Consider the following 27,146-nt stretch of genomic DNA (forward strand, 5'->3'; position numbering starts at 1 on the left):
AAGTTACGAATTGTAAGTAAATAATTAATAAACATACATATTATCCATTGGCATGTCAACTTAAATACAATTTCAGATAAGTTTAAAATGAAAATTTATCGCTTCCCAAGCGGGGAATCGAACCCCGGCCGCCGCGGAATCCTAACCACTAGACCACTTAGGAGGCCGACGTCAATATACAGAAACACGACTGACATCAATAACTGTAACATTGATTCACCGTGATAGTACCCTTATGACTATATGATGTTTTGTATTGAGATTAATGGTTGAGTTACTGCTGAGTTGGGGAGGATATTAACCTCAAAAGGGAGATTTTGACCCGAAAGCTTGCAAGGAAGTGGACACTGCTAAAAATATCACAATTCGTCAGATTTGATGTTAAATCAGTCAACGGATAAAATATATTATGCCAAATGAATTAAAAGACAAAGAATTTTCCCAAGCGGGGAATCGAACCCCGGCCGCCGCAGTGAGAACGCGGAATCCTTACCACTAGACCACTTCGGAGACTTGCAGACGGTACCTGAAACACAACTGATAACATTAACTGTAACATTGGTTCACTGTTGAAGTATACTTTACCGAAAGTATTCGTTGGTGAGAGAGATACATTGACACGGTCTGGTCTGCTGGGGGTGGTACCGGTGCTTCAGCAATTCTGGGATTAAATAAGTCGAGAGTACCCAACCTCATCATGTTCTGTTGGAATGTCAATATTAGAAATTATTCGTCTTTAAGTTCTGAGTTCAGATTCGGCTGAAGTCGACTTTTCCTTTCATCCTTCCGGGATCGATAAAACGAGTATCAGTTGAATACTGAGGTCGATGTAACCAACTTGAATCCTCCCAAATTAACACTTGCGAGAACGACATTCGGTTTACAGCGGCAATCTGGCACAATCGTTAAAGCGTCACGCAAAATGCTTAGCGGCATTTCGTCAATCCTTACGTTCTGAGTTCAAATTCCGCCGAAGTGGACTTTGCCTTTCAGTAAGTACCGGTTGAACATTGGAGTTGATGTAATCCCGAACTTACTACTGGTCTTGTGCAAAAATTTGAAACTAATATTAGAAATTATTATAATTAGTGGTTTCACATTTTGAAACAAGGACAGCAATATTGGGGAAGGGGTTATGTCGATGACATCGACTCCAGTGTAATCTGGTACTTATTTTATCGACTCCGAAAAGGATAAAAAGCAAAGTCGACCTCAACGAATTTGACCTCAGAATGTAGTGGCAGGCGAAACAGCGGTAATCATTTCGCGGACGTGCTAACAATTCTGCCAGCTCTCCGTCTTGCAAGATTATTATAATTAGTAAAGACAAAGACGGTGAGCTGGATTTGATGTTAAAATATAAAAAGCCAGAAGAAATATTGCCAAGCATTTCTGACAGTCCGGTGCCGTACGACATCTTAAAGTAATACGATGAAAATATTGCTGTAAAGCAATAAGCAAAATACTACTTACGAATTGTAAGTAAATAATTAATAAACATACACATTAACCATTGCCATGTCGACTTAAATACAATTTGAGATAATTTTTTTTAAAAATTACAAATCATTTCCCAAGCGGGAAATCGAACCCCGGCCGCCGCGGTGAGAGCGCGGAATCCTAACCACTAGACCACTTGGGAGGCCGACGAGAAGCTACAGAAACACGATAGACAACAATAACTGTAACATTGATTTACCGTCGTAGTATACTTTAGAGTATATGAAGTTTTATACTGACATTGATGATTGAGTTAGGGAAGATATTAACCTCAAAAGGGAGATTTTGACCCGAAAGCTTGCAAGGAGGTGGACTCTGCTAAAAATATCATAGGTGGTCAGATTTGATGTTAAATCATTCGACGTATTAAAACATATTTCCAAGAACAGCCTTTCTAACTGGATTCGACATAGTTTTCGCCTCCCTAATTTTACTCACAAAGTTTTGGTTGAAGATAATATATGGCAGCAGATACTTGCCAAATGTACTGCGGATTGCTCTGATCGGCTCGAATAAAACAGGTATGTCTTTACAGAATTAAGCTAACATTTTCAATACTTTCAAATATGTTGTCTTTAGAAATACAAAAACTGAAAAAAAAAAAAAAAAAAATACAACAGTTTCCCAAGCGGGGAATCGAACCCCGAAATTTTTGGGGAGGGGGCCAGTCGATTAGATCGACCCCAGTACACAAGTGGAACTTAATTTATCGACTCCGAAAGGATGAAAGTCGACCTCGGCGGAATTTGAACTCAGAACATAAAGACAAACGAAATACCACTAAGCATTTTGCCCAGCATGTTAACGTTTCTTATTTCTTTGTTACCCACAAGGTGCTAAACATAGAGGGGACAAACAAAGACAGACAAAGGGATTAAGTCGATTACATCGACACCAGTGCATAACTGGCACTTAATTTATCGACCCCGAGTGGATGAAAGACAAAGTCGACTTCAGCGGAATTTGAACTCAGAACATAAAGACAGACGAAATACTGCTAAGCATTTCGCTCGGTGGGCTAACGTTTTTTATTTCTTTATTGCCCAATAGGGGTTAAATATAGAGGGGACAAACAACTCTCCTCCAAAGTTTCAGGCCCTATGTCTGCAGCAGAAAAATTTATCAGGGCGACGAGTTGGCAGAATCATTAGCATGCCGGATAGAATGCTTAGCATCATTTTGTCCGTCTTCAGGTTCTGAGTTCAAATTCCGCCGAGGTCGACTTTGCCTTTCATCTTTTTGAGGTCGATAAAATAAGTACCAGTTGTGTACTGGAGTCTATGCAATCGACTTACCCCTCGCTGAAATTGCTGGCCTTGTGCCAAAATTTGAGATCACTATTATTATTTTTATTTGTAGTAGTAGTAGTAATGGTGGTAGTGGTGATAGTAGTAATAGTTGTAGTTGTAGTAGCAAATTAATAGTACTAAAGATACTTGCACTGAATTGAAGGTCCGATCAAAGTTTTGGATGTTAGTTGGATCTTTACTTCCAGATGATAGAAACTGTGACGATAAGACGAAAAAAGGTGAGCAGACAAACTCAGCAAATGACTGAAAAGAAGTTTGAATAGTTTGACACATAAGTTTATTTGGTCAGAATGGCTTCATATGCAACAGTTTCGGGATGGCAACGTTTCTTGGTTAGAAGATGAGTGATATGGCTTACGGCCATATCTCATCCGATCACCGAAGTTAAGCAACGTCGAGCCTGATGAGTACTTAGATGGGTGACCGCTTGGGAAACCTAGGTTCTGTAAGGTGGCGAGCTGGCAGAAACGTTAGCACGCTGGGCGAAATTCTTAGCGGTATTTCGTCTACCGTTACGTTCTGAGTTGAAATTCCGCCGAGGTCGACTTTGCCTTTCATCATTTCGGGGTCGATAAATTAAGTACCAGTTACGCACTGTGGTCGATGTAATCGACTTAACTCCTTTGTCTGTCCTTGTTTGTCCCTTCTATGTTTAACCCTTTGTGGGCAGTAAAGAAATAAGATAAGTGTTAAGATAAATATAGTGGCTATGTGGTAAGAAGCTTGCTTCCCAACCACATGGTTTCCGGTTCAGTCGCACTTCGTGGCACCTTTGGAAAGTGTCTTCTGCTATAGCATCGGACCGACCAAAGCCTTGTGAGTGGATTTGGTAGACGGAAACTGAAAGAAGCCCGTCGTATATATATATATATATATATATATATATATATATATATATATATATATATATATATATATATATATATATATATATATATATATACACATATATATATATGTGTGTGTGTATATATATTTGTTATTTGTGTGTGTGTTTGTCAATCCACTTTCGCTTGACAACCGATGTTGGTGTTTTTACGTCCCCGTCACTCAGCGGTTCGACACAAAAGACCGGTAGAATGAGTCCTAGGTAGAATAAATCCTGGGGTTGATTTGTTCGATTAAACGTGGTGCTCCATCATGGCCACAGTCGAATGACTGAAACAAGTAAAAAAAATAAAATAGTATATTAACATCAGAGTTAGTATTAATACTGAGAGGTTAACGTGCATGCTCTGCTAGAACAAACTGTACTGCGGTAGATGCCACGAGAGATACTCTCATGCTAACTTTTGGCGTATTCGATTCCTAAACCAGGCAGAGCGTTGTGTCCTTCTAGCAGGCTTCAACGTAGTTTTCATTTCGCTAATTTTACTCGCAAAGTTTTGGTTGATCTAATGTTATGGCCGAGGATACATGCCAGAAGTATTGTTGCGATTCCTGATCGTCTCAAATAATAAAAACAAAAGAGAACTGCCGGATCTATTTTAAAACGGGGGCCACATTTTTCATTAATGTTTCACGTAGTGTTTTTGGTACCGAAAGACATTCAAACCTCGTATACTTATCTATTTTGTGTTATAGAAAAGAAAAATATTTTTGTATTCGAATTTATTTCATGTAAAAAATTGTCTTATTTCGATAATTTCAACCAATCACTGACAAGTATTCAGTTGTTTACATTTACTCCTTTGGATGATTAAGCGATGTAAAGCGTATTTAATCTCCATACCTTCGTTTTATTTGCTTTTTTCATTTTAAATTTGCTTTAACCCTAACCCTAACCCTAACCGTAGGGTTAGGGTTAGGGTTAGGTTTAGGGCTAGGGTTAGGGTTAGGGTTAGGGTTAATTGTTTCAGAATCGTTTGTTTATGTAGTCGGCACTTAATGTATATCGGCTGAATGGACGTCAGTGATTGGTTGAAATTACAGAAATACGACAACTTTAACATGGAATAACTTATGGATTTCTTTTTTTTTTAAGAAGACTAAGAGAAAAAGATGTTTTATATGACACATTCTACCAGTGTTCCAAGTTTCAAAGTGTTTCGTTAAAGAAAAATGTGGCCCCCGTTTTAAAAAAGATCCGAACTGCCTATACAGTATTAAACTAATATCTTTCAATATTAAACTAAAACTTTCAATATATCCCAGTCTAAGTATGTTGTGTTCGCAAATTCAAAGTTAAAATCAAAAAAATATAGAAGAAAAAAAAAGTTATGTTTTCCCAAGCGGGGAATCGAACCCCGGCCGCCGCGGTGAGAGCGCGGAATCCTAACCACTAGACCACTTGGGAGGCCGACGAGAAGCTACAGAAACACGATAGACAACAATAACTGTAACATTGATTCACCGTCGTAGTATACTTTAGAGTATATGAAGTTTTATACTGACATTGATGATTGAGTTACTGCTGAGTTAGGGAAGATATTAACCTCAAAAGGGAGATTTTGACCCGAAAGCTTGCAAGGAGGTGGACTCTGCTAAAAATATCATAGGTGGTCAGATTTGATGTTAAATCATTCGACGTATTAAAACATATTTCCAAGAACAGCCTTTCTAACTGGATTCGACATAGTTTTCGCCTCCCTAATTTTACTCACAAAGTTTTGGTTGAAGATAATGTATGGCAGCAGATACTTGCCAAATGTACTGCGGGTTGCTCTGATCGGCTCGAATAAAACAGGTATGTCTTTACAGAATTAAGCTAACATTTTCAATACTTTCAAATATGTTGTCTTTAGAAATACAAAAACTAAAAGAAATAAAAATACATGAGTTTCCCAAGCGGGGAATCGAACCCCGGCCGCCGCGGTGAGAGCGCGGAATCCTAACCACTAGACTACTTGGGAAGCGTGGCTATATAGTCTGAAATACGGCTGATAACAAAAATTGTAACTCTGATTTATGTTGGTAGTATATATTAGAATATATTAAAATATATTGAGGTAGATGACTCAGCTACTAGGACTACTACTACTACTACTACTACTACTACTACTACTACTACTACTACTACTACTACTGTTGCTGATACTAGTTGTGGTGGTGGTGTTGCTGTTGCTACTACTGCTGCTGCACTTACTACTTTTCTGCTCTAGCCACAAGGCCCGAAATTTTTGGGGAGGGGGCAAGTCGATTAGATCGACCCTAGTACACAATTGGAACTTAATTTATCGACTCCGAAAGGATGAAAGTCGACCTCGGCGGAATTTGAACTCAGAACATAAAGACAAACGAAATACCACTAAGCATTTTGCCCAGCATGTTAACGTTTCTTATTTCTTTGTGACCCACAAGGTGCTAAACATAGAGGGGACAAACAAGGACAGACAAAGGGATTAAGTCGATTACATCGACACTAGTGCATAACTGGCACTTAATTTATCGACCCCGAGTGGATGAAAGACAAAGTCGACTTCAGCGGAATTTGAACTCAGAACATAAAGACAGACGAAATACTGCTAAGCATTTCGCCCTGTGGGCTAACGTTTCTTATTTCTTTATTGCCGAATAGGGGTTAAATATAGAGGGGACAAACAACTCTCCTCCAAAGTTTCAGGCCCTATGTCTGCAGCAGAAAAATTTATCAGGGCGACGAGTTGGCAGAATCATTAGCATGCCGGACAGAATGCTTAGCATCATTTCGTCCGTCTTCAGGTTCTGAGTTCAAATACCGCCGAGGTCGACTTTGCCTTTCATCTTTTTGAGGTCGATAAAATAAGTGCCAGTTGTGTACTGGAGTCTATGCAATCGACTTACCCCTTCGCTGAAATTGCTGGCCTTGTGCCAAAATTTGAGATCACTATTATTATTTTTATTTGTAGTAGTAGTAGTAATGGTGGTGGTGGTGATAGTAGTAATAGTTGTAGTTGTAGTAGCAAATTAATAGTACTAAAGATACTTGCACTGAATTGAAGGTCCGATCAAAGTTTTGGATGTTAGTTGGATCTTTACTTCCAGATGATAGAAACTGTGACGATAAGACGAAAAAAGGTGAGCAGACAAACTCAGCAAATGACTGAAAAGAAGTTTGAATAGTTTGACACATAAGTTTATTTGGTCAGAATGGCTTCATATGCAACAGTTTCGGGATGGCAACGTTTCTTGGTTAGAAGATGAGTGATATGGCTTACGGCCATATCTCATCCGATCACCGAAGTTAAGCAACGTCGAGCCTGATGAGTACTTAGATGGGTGACCGCTTGGGAAACCTAGGTTCTGTAAGGTGGCGAGCTGGCAGAAACGTTAGCACGCTGGGCGAAATTCTTAGCGGTATTTCGTCTACCGTTACGTTCTGAGTTGAAATTCCGCCGCGGTCGACTTTGCCTTTCATCATTTCGGGGTCGATAAATTAAGTACCAGTTACGCACTGTGGTCGATGTAATCGACTTAACTCCTTTGTCTGTCCTTGTTTGTCCCTTCTATGTTTAACCCTTTGTGGGCAGTAAAGAAATAAGATAAGTGTTAAGATAAATATAGTGGCTATGTGGTAAGAAGCTTGCTTCCCAACCACATGGTTTCCGGTTCAGTCGCACTTCGTGGCACCATTGGAAAGTGTCTTCTGCTATAGCATCGGACCGACCAAAGCCTTGTGAGTGGATTTGGTAGACTGAAACTGAAAGAAGTCCGTCGTATATATATATATATATATATATATATATATATATATATATATATATATATATATATATATATATATATATATATATATATATATATATATACACACATATACACATATATATATATGTGTGTGTGTATATATATTTGTTATTTGTGTGTGTGTTTGTCAATCCACTTTCGCTTGACAACCGATGTTGGTGTTTTTACGTCCCCGTCACTCAGCGGTTCGACACAAAAGACTGGTAGAATGAGTCCTAGGTAGAATAAATCCTGGGGTTGATTTGTTCGATTAAACGTGGTGCTCCATCATGGCCACAGTCGAATGACTGAAACAAGTAAAAAAAATAAAATAGTATATTAACATCAGAGTTAGTATTAATACTGAGAGGTTAACGTGCATGCTCTGCTAGAACAAACTGTACTGCGGTAGATGCCACGAGAGATACTCTCATGCTAACTTTTGGCGTATTCGATTCCTAAACCAGGCAGAGCGTTGTGTCCTTCTAGCAGGCTTCAACGTAGTTTTCATTTCGCTAATTTTACTCGCAAAGTTTTGGTTGATCTAATGTTATGGCCGAAGATACATGCCAGAAGTATTGTTGCGAGTCCTGATCGTCTCAAATAATTAAAAAAAAAAAGAGAACTGCCGGATCTATTTTAAAACGGGGGCCACATTTTTCATTAATGTTTCACGTAGTGTTTTTGGTACGGAAAGATTTTCAAACTTCGTATACTTATCTATTTTGTGTTATAGAACAGAAAAATATTTTTGGAACTTAATTTATCGACTCCGAAAGGATGAAAGTCGACCTCGGCGGAATTTGAACTCAGAACATAAAGACAAACGAAATACCACTAAGCATTTTGCCCAGCATGTTAACGTTTCTCATTTCTTTGTGACCCACAAGGTGCTAAACATAGAGGGGACAAACAAGGACAGACAAAGGGATTAAGTCGATTACATCGACACCAGTGCATAACTGGCACTTAATTTATCGACCCCGAGTGGATGAAAGACAAAGTCGACTTCAGCGGAATTTGAACTCAGAACATAAAGACAGACGAAATACTGCTAAGCATTTCGCCCGGCGGGCTAACGTTTTTTATTTCTTTATTGCCCAATAGGGGTTAAATATAGAGGGGACAAACAACTCGGATCTTTTTTAAAACGGGGGCCACATTTTTCATTAATGTTTTACGTAGTGTTTTTCGTACCGAAAGACTTTCAAACTTCGTATACTTATCTATTTTGTGTTATAGAACAGAAAAATATTTTTGTATTCGAATTTATTTCATGTAAAAAATTGTCTTATTTCGATAATTTCAACCAATCACTGACATGTATTCAGTTGTTTACATTTACTCCTTTGGCTGATTAAGACATAGCTTCGTTTTATTTGCTTCTTTCATTTTAAATTTGCTTTTTTCATTTGCTTTTTTCTTTCTTCGTTTTATTTGCTTTTTTCTTTTTAAATTTGCTGTTTTACCCTAACCCAAACCCTAACCCTATCACCGATAGATTTGTTTCAGAATCATTTTTTTATGTAGTCGGCACTTAATGTATATCGGCTGAATGGACGTCAGTGATTGGTGGAAATTACAGAAATACGACAACTTTAACATGGAATAACTTATGGATTTCCTTTTTTTTAAAGAAGACTAAGAGAAAAAGATGTTTTATATGACACATTCTACCAGTGTTCCAAGTTTCAAAGTGTTTCGTTAATGAAAAATGTGGCCCCCGTTTTAAAAAAGATCCGAACTGCCTATACAGTATTAAACTAATATCTTTCAATATTAAACTAAAACTTTCAATATATCCCAGTCTAAGTATGTTGTGTTCGCAAATTCAAAGTTAAAATCAAAAAAATATAGAAGAAAAAAGAAACTTATGTTTTCCCAAGCGGGGAATCGAACCCCGGACGCCGCGGTGAGAGCGCGGAATCCTAACCACTAGACCACTTGGGAGGCCGACGGGAAGCTACAGAAACACGATAGACAACAATAACTGTAACATTGATTCCCCGTCGTAGTATACTTTAGAGTATATGAAGTTTTATACTGACATTGATGATTGAGTTACTGCTGAGTTAGGGAAGATATTAACCTCAAAAGGGAGATTTTGACCCGAAAGCTTGCAAGGAGGTGGACTCTGCTAAAAATATCATAGGTGGTCAGATTTGATGTTAAATCATTCGACGTATTAAAACATATTTCCAAGAACAGCCTTTCTAACTGGATTCGACATAGTTTTCGCCTCCCTAATTTTACTCACAAAGTTTTGGTTGAAGATAATATATGGCAGCAGATACTTGCCAAATGTACTGCGGGTTGCTCTGATCGGCTCGAATAAAACAGGTATGTCTTTACAGAATTAAGCTAACATTTTCAATACTTTCAAATATGTTGTCTTTAGAAATACAAAAACTAAAAAAAAAAAAAAATACAAGAGTTTCCCAAGCGGGGAATCGAACCCCGGCCGCCGCGGTGAGAGCGCGGAATCCTAACCACTAGACTACTTGGGAAGCGTGGCTATATAGTCTGAAATACGGCTGATAACAAAAATTGTAACTCTGATTTATGTTGTTAGTATATATTAGAATATATTAAAATATATTGAGGTAGATGACTCAGCTACTACTACTACTACTACTACTACTACTACTACTACTACTACTACTACTACTACTACTACTACTACTACTGTTGCTGATACTAGTTGTGGTGGTGGTGTTGCTGTTGCTACTACTGCTGCTGCACTTACTACTTTTCTACTCTAGCCACAAGGCCCGAAATTTTTGGGGAGGGGGCAAGTCGATTAGATCGACCCTAGTACACAATTGGAACTTAATTTATCGACTCCGAAAGGATGAAAGTCGACCTCGGCGGAATTTGAACTCAGAACATAAAGACAAACGAAATACCACTAAGCATTTTGCCCAGCATGTTAACGTTTCTTATTTCTTTGTGACCCACAAGGTGCTAAACATAGAGGGGACAAACAAGGACAGACAAAGGGATTAAGTCGATTACATCGACACCAGTGCATAACTGGCACTTAATTTATCGACCCCGAGTGGATGAAAGACAAAGTCGACTTCAGCGGAATTTGAACTCAGAACATAAAGACAGACGAAATACTGCTAAGCATTTCGCCCGGCGGGCTAACGTTTTTTATTTCTTTATTGCCCAATAGGGGTTAAATATAGAGGGGACAAACAACTCGGATCTTTTTTAAAACGGGGGCCACATTTTTCATTAATGTTTTACGTAGTGTTTTTCGTACCGAAAGACTTTCAAACTTCGTATACTTATCTATTTTGTGTTATAGAACAGAAAAATATTTTTGTATTCGAATTTATTTCATGTAAAAAATTGTCTTATTTCGATAATTTCAACCAATCACTGACAAGTATTCAGTTGTTTACATTTACTCCTTTGGCTGATTAAGACATAGCTTCGTTTTATTTGCTTTTTTCATTTTAAATTTGCTTTTTTCATTTGCTTTTTTCTTTCTTCGTTTTATTTGCTTTTTTCTTTTTAAATTTGCTGTTTTACCCTAACCCAAACCCTAACCCTATCACCGATTGATTTGTTTCAGAATCATTTTTTTATGTAGTCGGCACTTAATGTATATCGGCTGAATGGACGTCAGTGATTGGTTGAAATTACAGAAATACGACAACTTTAACATGGAATAACTTATGGATTTCCTTTTTTTTAAAGAAGACTAAGAGAAAAAGATGTTTTATATGACACATTCTACCAGTGTTCCAAGTTTCAAAGTGTTTCGTTAAAGAAAAATGTGGCCCCCGTTTTAAAAAAGATCCGAACTGCCTATACAGTACTAAACTAATATCTTTCAATATTAAACTAAAACTTTCAATATATCCCAGTCTAAGTATGTTGTGTTCGCAAATTCAAAGTTAAAATCAAAAAAATATAGAAGAAAAAAAAAACTTATGTTTTCCCAAGCGGGGAATCGAACCCCGGCCGCCGCGGTGAGAGCGCGGAATCCTAACCACTAGACCACTTGGGAGGCCGACGAGAAGCTACAGAAACACGATAGACAACAATAACTGTAACATTGATTCACCGTCGTAGTATACTTTAGAGTATATGAAGTTTTATACTGACATTGATGATTGAGTTACTGCTGAGTTAGGGAAGATATTAACCTCAAAAGGGAGATTTTGACCCGAAAGCTTGCAAGGAGGTGGACTCTGCTAAAAATATCATAGGTGGTCAGATTTGATGTTAAATCATTCGACGTATTAAAACATATTTCCAAGAACAGCCTTTCTAACTGGATTCGACATAGTTTTCGCCTCCCTAATTTTACTCACAAAGTTTTGGTTGAAGATAATATATGGCAGCAGATACTTGCCAAATGTACTGCGGGTTGCTCTGATCGGCTCGAATAAAACAGGTATGTCTTTACAGAATTAAGCTAACATTTTCAATACTTTCAAATATGTTGTCTTTAGAAATACAAAAACTAAAAAAAAAAAAAAATACAAGAGTTTCCCAAGCGGGGAATCGAACCCCGGCCGCCGCGGTGAGAGCGCGGAATCCTAACCACTAGACTACTTGGGAAGCGTGGCTATATAGTCTGAAATACGGCTGATAACAAAAATTGTAACTCTGATTTATGTTGTTAGTATATATTAGAATATATTAAAATATATTGAGGTAGATGACTCAGCTACTACTACTACTACTACTACTACTACTACTACTACTACTACTACTACTACTACTACTACTACTACTGTTGCTGATACTAGTTGTGGTGGTGGTGTTGCTGTTGCTACTACTGCTGCTGCACTTACTACTTTTCTACTCTAGCCACAAGGCCCGAAATTTTTGGGGAGGGGGCAAGTCGATTAGATCGACCCTAGTACACAATTGGAACTTAATTTATCGACTCCGAAAGGATGAAAGTCGACCTCGGCGGAATTTGAACTCAGAACATAAAGACAAACGAAATACCACTAAGCATTTTGCCCAGCATGTTAACGTTTCTTATTTCTTTGTGACCCACAAGGTGCTAAACATAGAGGGGACAAACAAGGACAGACAAAGGGATTAAGTCGATTACATCGACACCAGTGCATAACTGGCACTTAATTTATCGACCCCGAGTGGATGAAAGACAAAGTCGACTTCAGCGGAATTTGAACTCAGAACATAAAGACAGACGAAATACTGCTAAGCATTTCGCCCGGCGGGCTAACGTTTTTTATTTCTTTATTGCCCAATAGGGGTTAAATATAGAGGGGACAAACAACTCGGATCTTTTTTAAAACGGGGGCCACATTTTTCATTAATGTTTTACGTAGTGTTTTTCGTACCGAAAGACTTTCAAACTTCGTATACTTATCTATTTTGTGTTATAGAACAGAAAAATATTTTTGTATTCGAATTTATTTCATGTAAAAAATTGTCTTATTTCGATAATTTCAACCAATCACTGACAAGTATTCAGTTGTTTACATTTACTCCTTTGGCTGATTAAGACATAGCTTCGTTTTATTTGCTTTTTTCATTTTAAATTTGCTTTTTTCATTTGCTTTTTTCTTTCTTCGTTTTATTTGCTTTTTTCTTTTTAAATTTGCTGTTTTACCCTAACCCAAACCCTAACCCTATCACCGATTGATTTGTTTCAGAATCATTTTTTTATGTAGTCGGCACTTAATGTATATCGGCTGAATGGACGTCAGTGATTGGTTGAAATTACAGAAATACGACAACTTTAACATGGAATAACTTCTGGATTTCCTTTTTTTTAAAGAAGACTAAGAGAAAAAGATGTTTTATATGACACATTCTACCAGTGTTCCAAGTTTCAAAGTGTTTCGTTAAAGAAAAATGTGGCCCCCGTTTTAAAAAAGATCCGAACTGCCTATACAGTACTAAACTAATATCTTTCAATATTAAACTAAAACTTTCAATATATCCCAGTCTAAGTATGTTGTGTTCGCAAATTCAAAGTTAAAATCAAAAAAATATAGAAGAAAAAAGAAACTTATGTTTTCCCAAGCGGGGAATCGAACCCCGGCCGCCGCGGTGAGAGCGCGGAATCCTAACCACTAGACCACTTGGGAGGCCGACGAGAAGCTACAGAAACACGATAGACAACAATAACTGTAACATTGATTCACCGTCGTAGTATACTTTAGAGTATATGAAGTTTTATACTGACATTGATGATTGAGTTACTGCTGAGTTAGGGAAGATATTAACCTCAAAAGGGAGATTTTGACCCGAAAGCTTGCAAGGAGGTGGACTCTGCTAAAAATATCATAGGTGGTCAGATTTGATGTTAAATCATTTGACGTATTAAAACATATTTCCAAGAACAGCCTTTCTAACTGGATTCGACATAGTTTTCGCCTCCCTAATTTTACTCACAAAGTTTTGGTTGAAGATAATATATGGCAGCAGATACTTGCCAAATGTACTGCGGGTTGCTCTGATCGGCTCGAATAAAACAGGTATGTCTTTACAGAATTAAGCTAACATTTTCAATACTTTCAAATATGTTGTCTTTAGAAATACAAAAACTAAAAAAAAAAAAAAATACAAGAGTTTCCCAAGCGGGGAATCGAACCCCGGCCGCCGCGGTGAGAGCGCGGAATCCTAACCACTAGACTACTTGGGAAGCGTGGCTATATAGTCTGAAATACGGCTGATAACAAAAATTGTAACTCTGATTTATGTTGTTAGTATATATTAGAATATATTAAAATATATTGAGGTAGATGACTCAGCTACTACTACTACTACTACTACTACTACTACTACTACTACTACTACTACTACTACTACTACTACTGTTGCTGATACTAGTTGTGGTGGTGGTGTTGCTGTTGCTACTACTGCTGCTGCACTTACTACTTTTCTACTCTAGCCACAAGGCCCGAAATTTTTGGGGAAGGGGCAAGTCGATTAGATCGACCCTAGTACACAATTGGAACTTAATTTATCGACTCCGAAAGGATGAAAGTCGACCTCGGCGGAATTTGAACTCAGAACATAAAGACAAACGAAATACCACTAAGCATTTTGCCCAGCATGTTAACGTTTCTTATTTCTTTGTGACCCACAAGGTGCTAAACATAGAGGGGACAAACAAGGACAGACAAAGGGATTAAGTCGATTACATCGACACCAGTGCATAACTGGCACTTAATTTATCGACCCCGAGTGGATGAAAGACAAAGTCGACTTCAGCGGAATTTGAACTCAGAACATAAAGACAGACGAAATACTGCTAAGCATTTCGCCCGGCGGGCTAACGTTTTTTATTTCTTTATTGCCCAATAGGGGTTAAATATAGAGGGGACAAACAACTCGGATCTTTTTTAAAACGGGGGCCACATTTTTCATTAATGTTTTACGTAGTGTTTTTCGTACCGAAAGACTTTCAAACTTCGTATACTTATCTATTTTGTGTTATAGAACAGAAAAATATTTTTGTATTCGAATTTATTTCATGTAAAAAATTGTCTTATTTCGATAATTTCAACCAATCACTGACAAGTATTCAGTTGTTTACATTTACTCCTTTGGCTGATTAAGACATAGCTTCGTTTTATTTGCTTTTTTCATTTTAAATTTGCTTTTTTCATTTGCTTTTTTCTTTCTTCGTTTTATTTGCTTTTTTCTTTTTAAATTTGCTGTTTTACCCTAACCCAAACCCTAACCCTATCACCGATTGATTTGTTTCAGAATCATTTTTTTATGTAGTCGGCACTTAATGTATATCGGCTGAATGGACGTCAGTGATTGGTTGAAATTACAGAAATACGACAACTTTAACATGGAATAACTTCTGGATTTCCTTTTTTTTAAAGAAGACTAAGAGAAAAAGATGTTTTATATGACACATTCTACCAGTGTTCCAAGTTTCAAAGTGTTTCGTTAAAGAAAAATGTGGCCCCCGTTTTAAAAAAGATCCGAACTGCCTATACAGTACTAAACTAATATCTTTCAATATTAAACTAAAACTTTCAATATATCCCAGTCTAAGTATGTTGTGTTCGCAAATTCAAAGTTAAAATCAAAAAAATATAGAAGAAAAAAAAAACTTATGTTTTCCCAAGCGGGGAATCGAACCCCGGCCGCCGCGGTGAGAGCGCGGAATCCTAACCACTAGACCACTTGGGAGGCCGACTAGAAGCTACAGAAACACGATAGACAACAATAACTGTAACATTGATTCACCGTCGTAGTATACTTTAGAGTATATGAAGTTTTATACTGACATTGATGATTGAGTTACTGCTGAGTTAGGGAAGATATTAACCTCAAAAGGGAGATTTTGACCCGAAAGCTTGCAAGGAGGTGGACTCTGCTAAAAATATCATAGGTGGTCAGATTTGATGTTAAATCATTCGACGTATTAAAACATATTTCCAAGAACAGCCTTTCTAACTGGATTCGACATAGTTTTCGCCTCCCTAATTTTACTCACAAAGTTTTGGTTGAAGATAATATATGGCAGCAGATACTTGCCAAATGTACTGCGGGTTGCTCTGATCGGCTCGAATAAAACAGGTATGTCTTTACAGAATTAAGCTAACATTTTCAATACTTTCAAATATGTTGTCTTTAGAAATACAAAAACTAAAAAAAAAAAAAAAATACAAGAGTTTCCCAAGCGGGGAATCGAACCCCGGCCGCCGCGGTGAGAGCGCGGAATCCTAACCACTAGACTACTTGGGAAGCGTGGCTATATAGTCTGAAATACGGCTGATAACAAAAATTGTAACTCTGATTTATGTTGTTAGTATATATTAGAATATATTAAAATATATTGAGGTAGATGACTCAGCTACTACTACTACTACTACTACTACTACTACTACTACTACTACTACTACTACTACTACTACTACTACTACTACTGTTGCTGATACTAGTTGTGGTGGTGGTGTTGCTGTTGCTACTACTGCTGCTGCACTTACTACTTTTCTACTCTAGCCACAAGGCCCGAAATTTTTGGGGAAGGGGCAAGTCGATTAGATCGACCCTAGTACACAATTGGAACTTAATTTATCGACTCCGAAAGGATGAAAGTCGACCTCGGCGGAATTTGAACTCAGAACATAAAGACAAACGAAATACCACTAAGCATTTTGCCCAGCATGTTAACGTTTCTTATTTCTTTGTGACCCACAAGGTGCTAAACATAGAGGGGACAAACAAGGACAGACAAAGGGATTAAGTCGATTACATCGACACCAGTGCATAACTGGCACTTAATTTATCGACCCCGAGTGGATGAAAGACAAAGTCGACTTCAGCGGAATTTGAACTCAGAACATAAAGACAGACGAAATACTGCTAAGCATTTCGCCCGGCGGGCTAACGTTTTTTATTTCTTTATTGCCCAATAGGGGTTAAATATAGAGGGGACAAACAACTCGGATCTTTTTTAAAACGGGGGCCACATTTTTCATTAATGTTTTACGTAGTGTTTTTCGTACCGAAAGACTTTCAAACTTCGTATACTTATCTATTTTGTGTTATAGAACAGAAAAATATTTTTGTATTCGAATTTATTTCATGTAAAAAATTGTCTTATTTCGATAATTTCAACCAATCACTGACAAGTATTCAGTTGTTTACATTTACTCCTTTGGCTGATTAAGACATAGCTTCGTTTTATTTGCTTTTTTCATTTTAAATTTGCTTTTTTCATTTGCTTTTTTCTTTCTTCGTTTTATTTGCTTTTTCCTTTTTAAATTTGCTGTTTTACCCTAACCCAAACCCTAACCCTATCACCGATTGATTTGTTTCAGAATCATTTTTTTATGTAGTCGGCACTTAATGTATATCGGCTGAATGGACGTCAGTGATTGGTTGAAATTACAGAAATACGACAACTTTAACATGGAATAACTTCTGGATTTCCTTTTTTTTAAAGAAGACTAAGAGAAAAAGATGTTTTATATGACACATTCTACCAGTGTTCCAAGTTTCAAAGTGTTTCGTTAAAGAAAAATGTGGCCCCCGTTTTAAAAAAGATCCGAACTGCCTATACAGTACTAAACTAATATCTTTCAATATTAAACTAAAACTTTCAATATATCCCAGTCTAAGTATGTTGTGTTCGCAAATTCAAAGTTAAAATCAAAAAAATATAGAAGAAAAAAGAAACTTATGTTTTCCCAAGCGGGGAATCGAACCCCGGCCGCCGCGGTGAGAGCGCGGAATCCTAACCACTAGACCACTTGGGAGGCCGACGAGAAGCTACAGAAACACGATAGACAACAATAACTGTAACATTGATTCACCGTCGTAGTATACTTTAGAGTATATGAAGTTTTATACTGACATTGATGATTGAGTTACTGCTGAGTTAGGGAAGATATTAACCTCAAAAGGGAGATTTTGACCCGAAAGCTTGCAAGGAGGTGGACTCTGCTAAAAATATCATAGGTGGTCAGATTTGATGTTAAATCATTCGACGTATTAAAACATATTTCCAAGAACAGCCTTTCTAACTGGATTCGACATAGTTTTCGCCTCCCTAATTTTACTCACAAAGTTTTGGTTGAAGATAATATATGGCAGCAGATACTTGCCAAATGTACTGCGGGTTGCTCTGATCGGCTCGAATAAAACAGGTATGTCTTTACAGAATTAAGCTAACATTTTCAATACTTTCAAATATGTTGTCTTTAGAAATACAAAAACTAAAAAAAAAAACAAATACAAGAGTTTCCCAAGCGGGGAATCGAACCCCGGCCGCCGCGGTGAGAGCGCGGAATCCTAACCACTAGACTACTTGGGAAGCGTGGCTATATTGTCTGAAATACGGCTGATAACAAAAATTGTAACTCTGATTTATGTTGTTAGTATATATTAGAATATATTAAAATATATTGAGGTAGATGACTCAGCTACTACTACTACTACTACTACTACTACTACTACTACTACTACTACTACTACTACTACTACTACTACTACTACTGTTGCTGATACTAGTTGTGGTGGTGGTGTTGCTGTTGCTACTACTGCTGCTGCACTTACTACTTTTCTACTCTAGCCACAAGGCCCGAAATTTTTGGGGAAGGGGCAAGTCGATTAGATCGACCCTAGTACACAATTGGAACTTAATTTATCGACTCCGAAAGGATGAAAGTCGACCTCGGCGGAATTTGAACTCAGAACATAAAGACAAACGAAATACCACTAAGCATTTTGCCCAGCATGTTAACGTTTCTTATTTCTTTGTGACCCACAAGGTGCTAAACATAGAGGGGACAAACAAGGACAGACAAAGGGATTAAGTCGATTACATCGACACCAGTGCATAACTGGCACTTAATTTATCGACCCCGAGTGGATGAAAGACAAAGTCGACTTCAGCGGAATTTGAACTCAGAACATAAAGACAGACGAAATACTGCTAAGCATTTCGCCCGGCGGGCTAACGTTTTTTATTTCTTTATTGCCCAATAGGGGTTAAATATAGAGGGGACAAACAACTCGGATCTTTTTTAAAACGGGGGCCACATTTTTCATTAATGTTTTACGTAGTGTTTTTCGTACCGAAAGACTTTCAAACTTCGTATACTTATCTATTTTGTGTTATAGAACAGAAAAATATTTTTGTATTCGAATTTATTTCATGTAAAAAATTGTCTTATTTCGATAATTTCAACCAATCACTGACAAGTATTCAGTTGTTTACATTTACTCCTTTGGCTGATTAAGACATAGCTTCGTTTTATTTGCTTTTTTCATTTTAAATTTGCTTTTTTCATTTGCTTTTTTCTTTCTTCGTTTTATTTGCTTTTTCCTTTTTAAATTTGCTGTTTTACCCTAACCCAAACCCTAACCCTATCACCGATTGATTTGTTTCAGAATCATTTTTTTATGTAGTCGGCACTTAATGTATATCGGCTGAATGGACGTCAGTGATTGGTTGAAATTACAGAAATACGACAACTTTAACATGGAATAACTTCTGGATTTCCTTTTTTTTAAAGAAGACTAAGAGAAAAAGATGTTTTATATGACACATTCTACCAGTGTTCCAAGTTTCAAAGTGTTTCGTTAAAGAAAAATGTGGCCCCCGTTTTAAAAAAGATCCGAACTGCCTATACAGTACTAAACTAATATCTTTCAATATTAAACTAAAACTTTCAATATATCCCAGTCTAAGTATGTTGTGTTCGCAAATTCAAAGTTAAAATCAAAAAAATATAGAAGAAAAAAGAAACTTATGTTTTCCCAAGCGGGGAATCGAACCCCGGCCGCCGCGGTGAGAGCGCGGAATCCTAACCACTAGACCACTTGGGAGGCCGACGAGAAGCTACAGAAACACGATAGACAACAATAACTGTAACATTGATTCACCGTCGTAGTATACTTTAGAGTATATGAAGTTTTATACTGACATTGATGATTGAGTTACTGCTGAGTTAGGGAAGATATTAACCTCAAAAGGGAGATTTTGACCCGAAAGCTTGCAAGGAGGTGGACTCTGCTAAAAATATCATAGGTGGTCAGATTTGATGTTAAATCATTCGACGTATTAAAACATATTTCCAAGAACAGCCTTTCTAACTGGATTCGACATAGTTTTCGCCTCCCTAATTTTACTCACAAAGTTTTGGTTGAAGATAATATATGGCAGCAGATACTTGCCAAATGTACTGCGGGTTGCTCTGATCGGCTCGAATAAAACAGGTATGTCTTTACAGAATTAAGCTAACATTTTCAATACTTTCAAATATGTTGTCTTTAGAAATACAAAAACTAAAAAAAAAAACAAATACAAGAGTTTCCCAAGCGGGGAATCGAACCCCGGCCGCCGCGGTGAGAGCGCGGAATCCTAACCACTAGACTACTTGGGAAGCGTGGCTATATTGTCTGAAATACGGCTGATAACAAAAATTGTAACTCTGATTTATGTTGTTAGTATATATTAGAATATATTAAAATATATTGAGGTAGATGACTCAGCTACTACTACTACTACTACTACTACTACTACTACTACTGTTGCTGATACTAGTTGTGGTGGTGGTGTTGCTGTTGCTACTACTGCTGCTGCACTTACTACTTTTCTACTCTAGCCACAAGGCCCGAAATTTTTGGGGAAGGGGCAAGTCGATTAGATCGACCCTAGTACACAATTGGAACTTAATTTATCGACTCCGAAAGGATGAAAGTCGACCTCGGCGGAATTTGAACTCAGAACATAAAGACAAACGAAATACCACTAAGCATTTTGCCCAGCATGTTAACGTTTCTTATTTCTTTGTGACCCACAAGGTGCTAAACATAGAGGGGACAAACAAGGACAGACAAAGGGATTAAGTCGATTACATCGACACCAGTGCATAACTGGCACTTAATTTATCGACCCCGAGTGGATGAAAGACAAAGTCGACTTCAGCGGAATTTGAACTCAGAACATAAAGACAGACGAAATACTGCTAAGCATTTCGCCCGGCGGGCTAACGTTTTTTATTTCTTTATTGCCCAATAGGGGTTAAATATAGAGGGGACAAACAACTCGGATCTTTTTTAAAACGGGGGCCACATTTTTCATTAATGTTTTACGTAGTGTTTTTCGTACCGAAAGACTTTCAAACTTCGTATACTTATCTATTTTGTGTTATAGAACAGAAAAATATTTTTGTATTCGAATTTATTTCATGTAAAAAATTGTCTTATTTCGATAATTTCAACCAATCACTGACAAGTATTCAGTTGTTTACATTTACTCCTTTGGCTGATTAAGACATAGCTTCGTTTTATTTGCTTTTTTCATTTTAAATTTGCTTTTTTCATTTGCTTTTTTCTTTCTTCGTTTTATTTGCTTTTTTCTTTTTAAATTTGCTGTTTTACCCTAACCCAAACCCTAACCCTATCACCGATTGATTTGTTTCAGAATCATTTTTTTATGTAGTCGGCACTTAATGTATATCGGCTGAATGGACGTCAGTGATTGGTTGAAATTACAGAAATACGACAACTTTAACATGGAATAACTTCTGGATTTCCTTTTTTTTAAAGAAGACTAAGAGAAAAAGATGTTTTATATGACACATTCTACCAGTGTTCCAAGTTTCAAAGTGTTTCGTTAAAGAAAAATGTGGCCCCCGTTTTAAAAAAGATCCGAACTGCCTATACAGTACTAAACTAATATCTTTCAATATTAAACTAAAACTTTCAATATATCCCAGTCTAAGTATGTTGTGTTCGCAAATTCAAAGTTAAAATCAAAAAAATATAGAAGAAAAAAGAAACTTATGTTTTCCCAAGCGGGGAATCGAACCCCGGCCGCCGCGGTGAGAGCGCGGAATCCTAACCACTAGACCACTTGGGAGGCCGACGAGAAGCTACAGAAACACGATAGACAACAATAACTGTAACATTGATTCACCGTCGTAGTATACTTTAGAGTATATGAAGTTTTATACTGACATTGATGATTGAGTTACTGCTGAGTTAGGGAAGATATTAACCTCAAAAGGGAGATTTTGACCCGAAAGCTTGCAAGGAGGTGGACTCTGCTAAAAATATCATAGGTGGTCAGATTTGATGTTAAATCATTCGACGTATTAAAACATATTTCCAAGAACAGCCTTTCTAACTGGATTCGACATAGTTTTCGCCTCCCTAATTTTACTCACAAAGTTTTGGTTGAAGATAATATATGGCAGCAGATACTTGCCAAATGTACTGCGGGTTGCTCTGATCGGCTCGAATAAAACAGGTATGTCTTTACAGAATTAAGCTAACATTTTCAATACTTTCAAATATGTTGTCTTTAGAAATACAAAAACTAAAAAAAAAAAAAAAATACAAGAGTTTCCCAAGCGGGGAATCGAACCCCGGCCGCCGCGGTGAGAGCGCGGAATCCTAACCACTAGACTACTTGGGAAGCGTGGCTATATAGTCTGAAATACGGCTGATAACAAAAATTGTAACTCTGATTTATGTTGTTAGTATATATTAGAATATATTAAAATATATTGAGGTAGATGACTCAGCTACTACTACTACTACTACTACTACTACTACTACTACTGTTGCTGATACTAGTTGTGGTGGTGGTGTTGCTGTTGCTACTACTGCTGCTGCACTTACTACTTTTCTACTCTAGCCACAAGGCCCGAAATTTTTGGGGAAGGGGCAAGTCGATTAGATCGACCCTAGTACACAATTGGAACTTAATTTATCGACTCCGAAAGGATGAAAGTCGACCTCGGCGGAATTTGAACTCAGAACATAAAGACAAACGAAATACCACTAAGCATTTTGCCCAGCATGTTAACGTTTCTTATTTCTTTGTGACCCACAAGGTGCTAAACATAGAGGGGACAAACAAGGACAGACAAAGGGATTAAGTCGATTACATCGACACCAGTGCATAACTGGCACTTAATTTATCGACCCCGAGTGGATGAAAGACAAAGTCGACTTCAGCGGAATTTGAACTCAGAACATAAAGACAGACGAAATACTGCTAAGCATTTCGCCCGGCGGGCTAACGTTTTTTATTTCTTTATTGCCCAATAGGGGTTAAATATAGAGGGGACAAACAACTCGGATCTTTTTTAAAACGGGGGCCACATTTTTCATTAATGTTTTACGTAGTGTTTTTCGTACCGAAAGACTTTCAAACTTCGTATACTTATCTATTTTGTGTTATAGAACAGAAAAATATTTTTGTATTCGAATTTATTTCATGTAAAAAATTGTCTTATTTCGATAATTTCAACCAATCACTGACAAGTATTCAGTTGTTTACATTTACTCCTTTGGCTGATTAAGACATAGCTTCGTTTTATTTGCTTTTTTCATTTTAAATTTGCTTTTTTCATTTGCTTTTTTCTTTCTTCGTTTTATTTGCTTTTTTCTTTTTAAATTTGCTGTTTTACCCTAACCCAAACCCTAACCCTATCACCGATTGATTTGTTTCAGAATCATTTTTTTATGTAGTCGGCACTTAATGTATATCGGCTGAATGGACGTCAGTGATTGGTTGAAATTACAGAAATACGACAACTTTAACATGGAATAACTTATGGATTTCCTTTTTTTTAAAGAAGACTAAGAGAAAAAGATGTTTTATATGACACATTCTACCAGTGTTCCAAGTTTCAAAGTGTTTCGTTAAAGAAAAATGTGGCCCCCGTTTTAAAAAAGATCCGAACTGCCTATACAGTACTAAACTAATATCTTTCAATATTAAACTAAAACTTTCAATATATCCCAGTCTAAGTATGTTGTGTTCGCAAATTCAAAGTTAAAATCAAAAAAATATAGAAGAAAAAAGAAACTTATGTTTTCCCAAGCGGGGAATCGAACCCCGGCCGCCGCGGTGAGAGCGCGGAATCCTAACCACTAGACCACTTGGGAGGCCGACGAGAAGCTACAGAAACACGATAGACAACAATAACTGTAACATTGATTCACCGTCGTAGTATACTTTAGAGTATATGAAGTTTTATACTGACATTGATGATTGAGTTACTGCTGAGTTAGGGAAGATATTAACCTCAAAAGGGAGATTTTGACCCGAAAGCTTGCAAGGAGGTGGACTCTGCTAAAAATATCATAGGTGGTCAGATTTGATGTTAAATCATTCGACGTATTAAAACATATTTCCAAGAACAGCCTTTCTAACTGGATTCGACATAGTTTTCGCCTCCCTAATTTTACTCACAAAGTTTTGGTTGAAGATAATATATGGCAGCAGATACTTGCCAAATGTACTGCGGGTTGCTCTGATCGGCTCGAATAAAACAGGTATGTCTTTACAGAATTAAGCTAACATTTTCAATACTTTCAAATATGTTGTCTTTAGAAATACAAAAACTAAAAAAAAAAAAAAATACAAGAGTTTCCCAAGCGGGGAATCGAACCCCGGCCGCCGCGGTGAGAGCGCGGAATCCTAACCACTAGACTACTTGGGAAGCGTGGCTATATAGTCTGAAATACGGCTGATAACAAAAATTGTAACTCTGATTTATGTTGTTAGTATATATTAGAATATATTAAAATATATTGAGGTAGATGACTCAGCTACTACTACTACTACTACTACTACTACTACTACTACTACTACTACTACTACTACTACTACTGTTGCTGATACTAGTTGTGGTGGTGGTGTTGCTGTTGCTACTACTGCTGCTGCACTTACTACTTTTCTACTCTAGCCACAAGGCCCGAAATTTTTGGGGAAGGGGCAAGTCGATTAGATCGACCCTAGTACACAATTGGAACTTAATTTATCGACTCCGAAAGGATGAAAGTCGACCTCGGCGGAATTTGAACTCAGAACATAAAGACAAACGAAATACCACTAAGCATTTTGCCCAGCATGTTAACGTTTCTTATTTCTTTGTGACCCACAAGGTGCTAAACATAGAGGGGACAAACAAGGACAGACAAAGGGATTAAGTCGATTACATCGACACCAGTGCATAACTGGCACTTAATTTATCGACCCCGAGTGGATGAAAGACAAAGTCGACTTCAGCGGAATTTGAACTCAGAACATAAAGACAGACGAAATACTGCTAAGCATTTCGCCCGGCGGGCTAACGTTTTTTATTTCTTTATTGCCCAATAGGGGTTAAATATAGAGGGGACAAACAACTCGGATCTTTTTTAAAACGGGGGCCACATTTTTCATTAATGTTTTACGTAGTGTTTTTCGTACCGAAAGACTTTCAAACTTCGTATACTTATCTATTTTGTGTTATAGAACAGAAAAATATTTTTGTATTCGAATTTATTTCATGTAAAAAATTGTCTTATTTCGATAATTTCAACCAATCACTGACAAGTATTCAGTTGTTTACATTTACTCCTTTGGCTGATTAAGACATAGCTTCGTTTTATTTGCTTTTTTCATTTTAAATTTGCTTTTTTCATTTGCTTTTTTCTTTCTTCGTTTTATTTGCTTTTTTCTTTTTAAATTTGCTGTTTTACCCTAACCCAAACCCTAACCCTATCACCGATTGATTTGTTTCAGAATCATTTTTTTATGTAGTCGGCACTTAATGTATATCGGCTGAATGGACGTCAGTGATTGGTTGAAATTACAGAAATACGACAACTTTAACATGGAATAACTTATGGATTTCCTTTTTTTTTAAGAAGACTAAGAGAAAAAGATGTTTTATATGACACATTCTACCAGTGTTCCAAGTTTCAAAGTGTTTCGTTAAAGAAAAATGTGGCCCCCGTTTTAAAAAAGATCCGAACTGCCTATACAGTACTAAACTAATATCTTTCAATCTTAAACTAAAAATTTCAATATATCCCAGTCTAAGTATGTTGTGTTCGCAAATTCAAAGTTAAAATCAAAAAAATATAGAAGAAAAAAAAAACTTATGTTTTCCCAAGCGGAGAATCGAACCCCGGCCGCCGCGGTGAGAGCGCGGAATCCTAACCACTAGACCACTTGTGAGGCCGACGAGAAGCTACAGAAACACGATAGACAACAATAACTGTAACATTGATTCACCGTCGTAGTATACTTTAGAGTATATGAAGTTTTATACTGACATTGATGATTGAGTTACTGCTGAGTTAGGGAAGATATTAACCTCAAAAGGGAGATTTTGACCCGAAAGCTTGCAAGGAGGTGGACTCTGCTAAAAATATCATAGGTGGTCAGATTTGATGTTAAATCATTTGACGTATTAAAACATATTTCCAAGAACAGCCTTTCTAACTGGATTCGACATAGTTTTCGCCTCCCTAATTTTACTCACAAAGTTTTGGTTGAAGATAATATATGGCAGCAGATACTTGCCAAATGTACTGCGGGTTGCTCTGATCGGCTCGAATAAAACAGGTATGTCTTTACAGAATTAAGCTAACATTTTCAATACTTTCAAATATGTTGTCTTTAGAAATACAAAAACTAAAAAAAAAAAAAATACAGGAGTTTCCCATGCGGGGAATCGAACCCCGGCCGCCGCGGTGAGAGCGCGGAATCCTAACCACTAGACTACTTGGGAAGCGTGGCTATATAGTCTGAATTACGGCTGATAACAAAAATTGTAACTCTGATTTATGTTGTTAGTATATATTAGAATATATTAAAATATATTGAGGTAGATGACTCAGCTACTACTACTACTACTACTACTACTACTACTACTACTACTACTACTACTACTACTACTGTTGCTGATACTAGTTGTGGTGGTGGTGTTGCTGTTGCTACTACTGCTGCTGCACTTACTACTTTTCTACTCTAGCCACAAGGCCCGAAATTTTTGGGGAGGGGGCAAGTCGATTAGATCGACCCTAGTACACAATTGGAACTTAATTTATTGACTCCGAAAGGATGAAAGTCGACCTCGGCGGAATTTGAACTCAGAACATAAAGACAAACGAAATACCACTAAGCATTTTGCCCAGCATGTTAACGTTTCTTATTTCTTTGTGACCCACAAGGTGCTAAAGATAGAGGGGACAAACAAGGACAGACAAAGTGATTAAGTCGATTACATCGACACCAGAGCATAACTGGCACTTAATTTATCGACCCCGAGTGGATGAAAGACAAAGTCGACTTCAGCGGAATTTGAACTCAGAACATAAAGACAGACGAAATACTGCTAAGCATTTCGCCCGGCGGGCTAACGTTTTTTATTTCTTTATTGCCCAATAGGGGTTAAATATAGAGGGGACAAACAACTCGGATCT

The 27,146-nt window shown here is 37.3% G+C and overlaps 22 non-coding genes across 22 annotated transcripts; all 22 read right to left on the reverse strand.

The window, feature by feature from the left end:
- Nucleotides 1-438: 438 nt before the first annotated feature.
- Nucleotides 439-510, reverse strand: Trnae-cuc (transfer RNA glutamic acid (anticodon CUC)). The gene has a single exon. It is a non-coding gene; the product is annotated as a tRNA-Glu (tRNA).
- A 1,060-nt stretch (nucleotides 511-1,570) lies between these two features.
- Nucleotides 1,571-1,642, reverse strand: Trnae-cuc (transfer RNA glutamic acid (anticodon CUC)). Its single transcript has one exon. It is a non-coding gene; the product is annotated as a tRNA-Glu (tRNA).
- Nucleotides 1,643-5,034: 3,392 nt separating this feature from the next.
- Nucleotides 5,035-5,106, reverse strand: Trnae-cuc (transfer RNA glutamic acid (anticodon CUC)). The gene has a single exon. It is a non-coding gene; the product is annotated as a tRNA-Glu (tRNA).
- A 484-nt stretch (nucleotides 5,107-5,590) lies between these two features.
- Trnae-cuc (transfer RNA glutamic acid (anticodon CUC)) lies at nucleotides 5,591-5,662 on the reverse strand. Its single transcript has one exon. It is a non-coding gene; the product is annotated as a tRNA-Glu (tRNA).
- Nucleotides 5,663-9,332: 3,670 nt separating this feature from the next.
- On the reverse strand, nucleotides 9,333-9,404 carry Trnae-cuc (transfer RNA glutamic acid (anticodon CUC)). The gene has a single exon. It is a non-coding gene; the product is annotated as a tRNA-Glu (tRNA).
- Nucleotides 9,405-9,889: 485 nt separating this feature from the next.
- Nucleotides 9,890-9,961, reverse strand: Trnae-cuc (transfer RNA glutamic acid (anticodon CUC)). Its single transcript has one exon. It is a non-coding gene; the product is annotated as a tRNA-Glu (tRNA).
- Nucleotides 9,962-11,403: 1,442 nt separating this feature from the next.
- Nucleotides 11,404-11,475, reverse strand: Trnae-cuc (transfer RNA glutamic acid (anticodon CUC)). Its single transcript has one exon. It is a non-coding gene; the product is annotated as a tRNA-Glu (tRNA).
- A 485-nt stretch (nucleotides 11,476-11,960) lies between these two features.
- On the reverse strand, nucleotides 11,961-12,032 carry Trnae-cuc (transfer RNA glutamic acid (anticodon CUC)). Its single transcript has one exon. It is a non-coding gene; the product is annotated as a tRNA-Glu (tRNA).
- Nucleotides 12,033-13,471: 1,439 nt separating this feature from the next.
- Nucleotides 13,472-13,543, reverse strand: Trnae-cuc (transfer RNA glutamic acid (anticodon CUC)). The gene has a single exon. It is a non-coding gene; the product is annotated as a tRNA-Glu (tRNA).
- A 485-nt stretch (nucleotides 13,544-14,028) lies between these two features.
- On the reverse strand, nucleotides 14,029-14,100 carry Trnae-cuc (transfer RNA glutamic acid (anticodon CUC)). The gene has a single exon. It is a non-coding gene; the product is annotated as a tRNA-Glu (tRNA).
- Nucleotides 14,101-15,536: 1,436 nt separating this feature from the next.
- On the reverse strand, nucleotides 15,537-15,608 carry Trnae-cuc (transfer RNA glutamic acid (anticodon CUC)). The gene has a single exon. It is a non-coding gene; the product is annotated as a tRNA-Glu (tRNA).
- Nucleotides 15,609-16,094: 486 nt separating this feature from the next.
- Trnae-cuc (transfer RNA glutamic acid (anticodon CUC)) lies at nucleotides 16,095-16,166 on the reverse strand. Its single transcript has one exon. It is a non-coding gene; the product is annotated as a tRNA-Glu (tRNA).
- A 1,445-nt stretch (nucleotides 16,167-17,611) lies between these two features.
- On the reverse strand, nucleotides 17,612-17,683 carry Trnae-cuc (transfer RNA glutamic acid (anticodon CUC)). The gene has a single exon. It is a non-coding gene; the product is annotated as a tRNA-Glu (tRNA).
- A 485-nt stretch (nucleotides 17,684-18,168) lies between these two features.
- On the reverse strand, nucleotides 18,169-18,240 carry Trnae-cuc (transfer RNA glutamic acid (anticodon CUC)). The gene has a single exon. It is a non-coding gene; the product is annotated as a tRNA-Glu (tRNA).
- Nucleotides 18,241-19,685: 1,445 nt separating this feature from the next.
- Trnae-cuc (transfer RNA glutamic acid (anticodon CUC)) lies at nucleotides 19,686-19,757 on the reverse strand. The gene has a single exon. It is a non-coding gene; the product is annotated as a tRNA-Glu (tRNA).
- Nucleotides 19,758-20,242: 485 nt separating this feature from the next.
- On the reverse strand, nucleotides 20,243-20,314 carry Trnae-cuc (transfer RNA glutamic acid (anticodon CUC)). Its single transcript has one exon. It is a non-coding gene; the product is annotated as a tRNA-Glu (tRNA).
- A 1,409-nt stretch (nucleotides 20,315-21,723) lies between these two features.
- Nucleotides 21,724-21,795, reverse strand: Trnae-cuc (transfer RNA glutamic acid (anticodon CUC)). The gene has a single exon. It is a non-coding gene; the product is annotated as a tRNA-Glu (tRNA).
- Nucleotides 21,796-22,281: 486 nt separating this feature from the next.
- On the reverse strand, nucleotides 22,282-22,353 carry Trnae-cuc (transfer RNA glutamic acid (anticodon CUC)). The gene has a single exon. It is a non-coding gene; the product is annotated as a tRNA-Glu (tRNA).
- Nucleotides 22,354-23,762: 1,409 nt separating this feature from the next.
- Nucleotides 23,763-23,834, reverse strand: Trnae-cuc (transfer RNA glutamic acid (anticodon CUC)). Its single transcript has one exon. It is a non-coding gene; the product is annotated as a tRNA-Glu (tRNA).
- Nucleotides 23,835-24,319: 485 nt separating this feature from the next.
- Nucleotides 24,320-24,391, reverse strand: Trnae-cuc (transfer RNA glutamic acid (anticodon CUC)). The gene has a single exon. It is a non-coding gene; the product is annotated as a tRNA-Glu (tRNA).
- Nucleotides 24,392-25,824: 1,433 nt separating this feature from the next.
- Trnae-cuc (transfer RNA glutamic acid (anticodon CUC)) lies at nucleotides 25,825-25,896 on the reverse strand. Its single transcript has one exon. It is a non-coding gene; the product is annotated as a tRNA-Glu (tRNA).
- A 484-nt stretch (nucleotides 25,897-26,380) lies between these two features.
- Trnae-cuc (transfer RNA glutamic acid (anticodon CUC)) lies at nucleotides 26,381-26,452 on the reverse strand. Its single transcript has one exon. It is a non-coding gene; the product is annotated as a tRNA-Glu (tRNA).
- Nucleotides 26,453-27,146: the final 694 nt, after the last annotated feature.

The sequence above is a fragment of the Octopus bimaculoides genome, chromosome 7, assembly GCF_046866305.1.
Source record: "Octopus bimaculoides isolate indiv1 chromosome 7, ASM4686630v1, whole genome shotgun sequence".
NCBI lineage: Eukaryota > Metazoa > Mollusca > Cephalopoda > Octopoda > Octopodidae > Octopus > Octopus bimaculoides.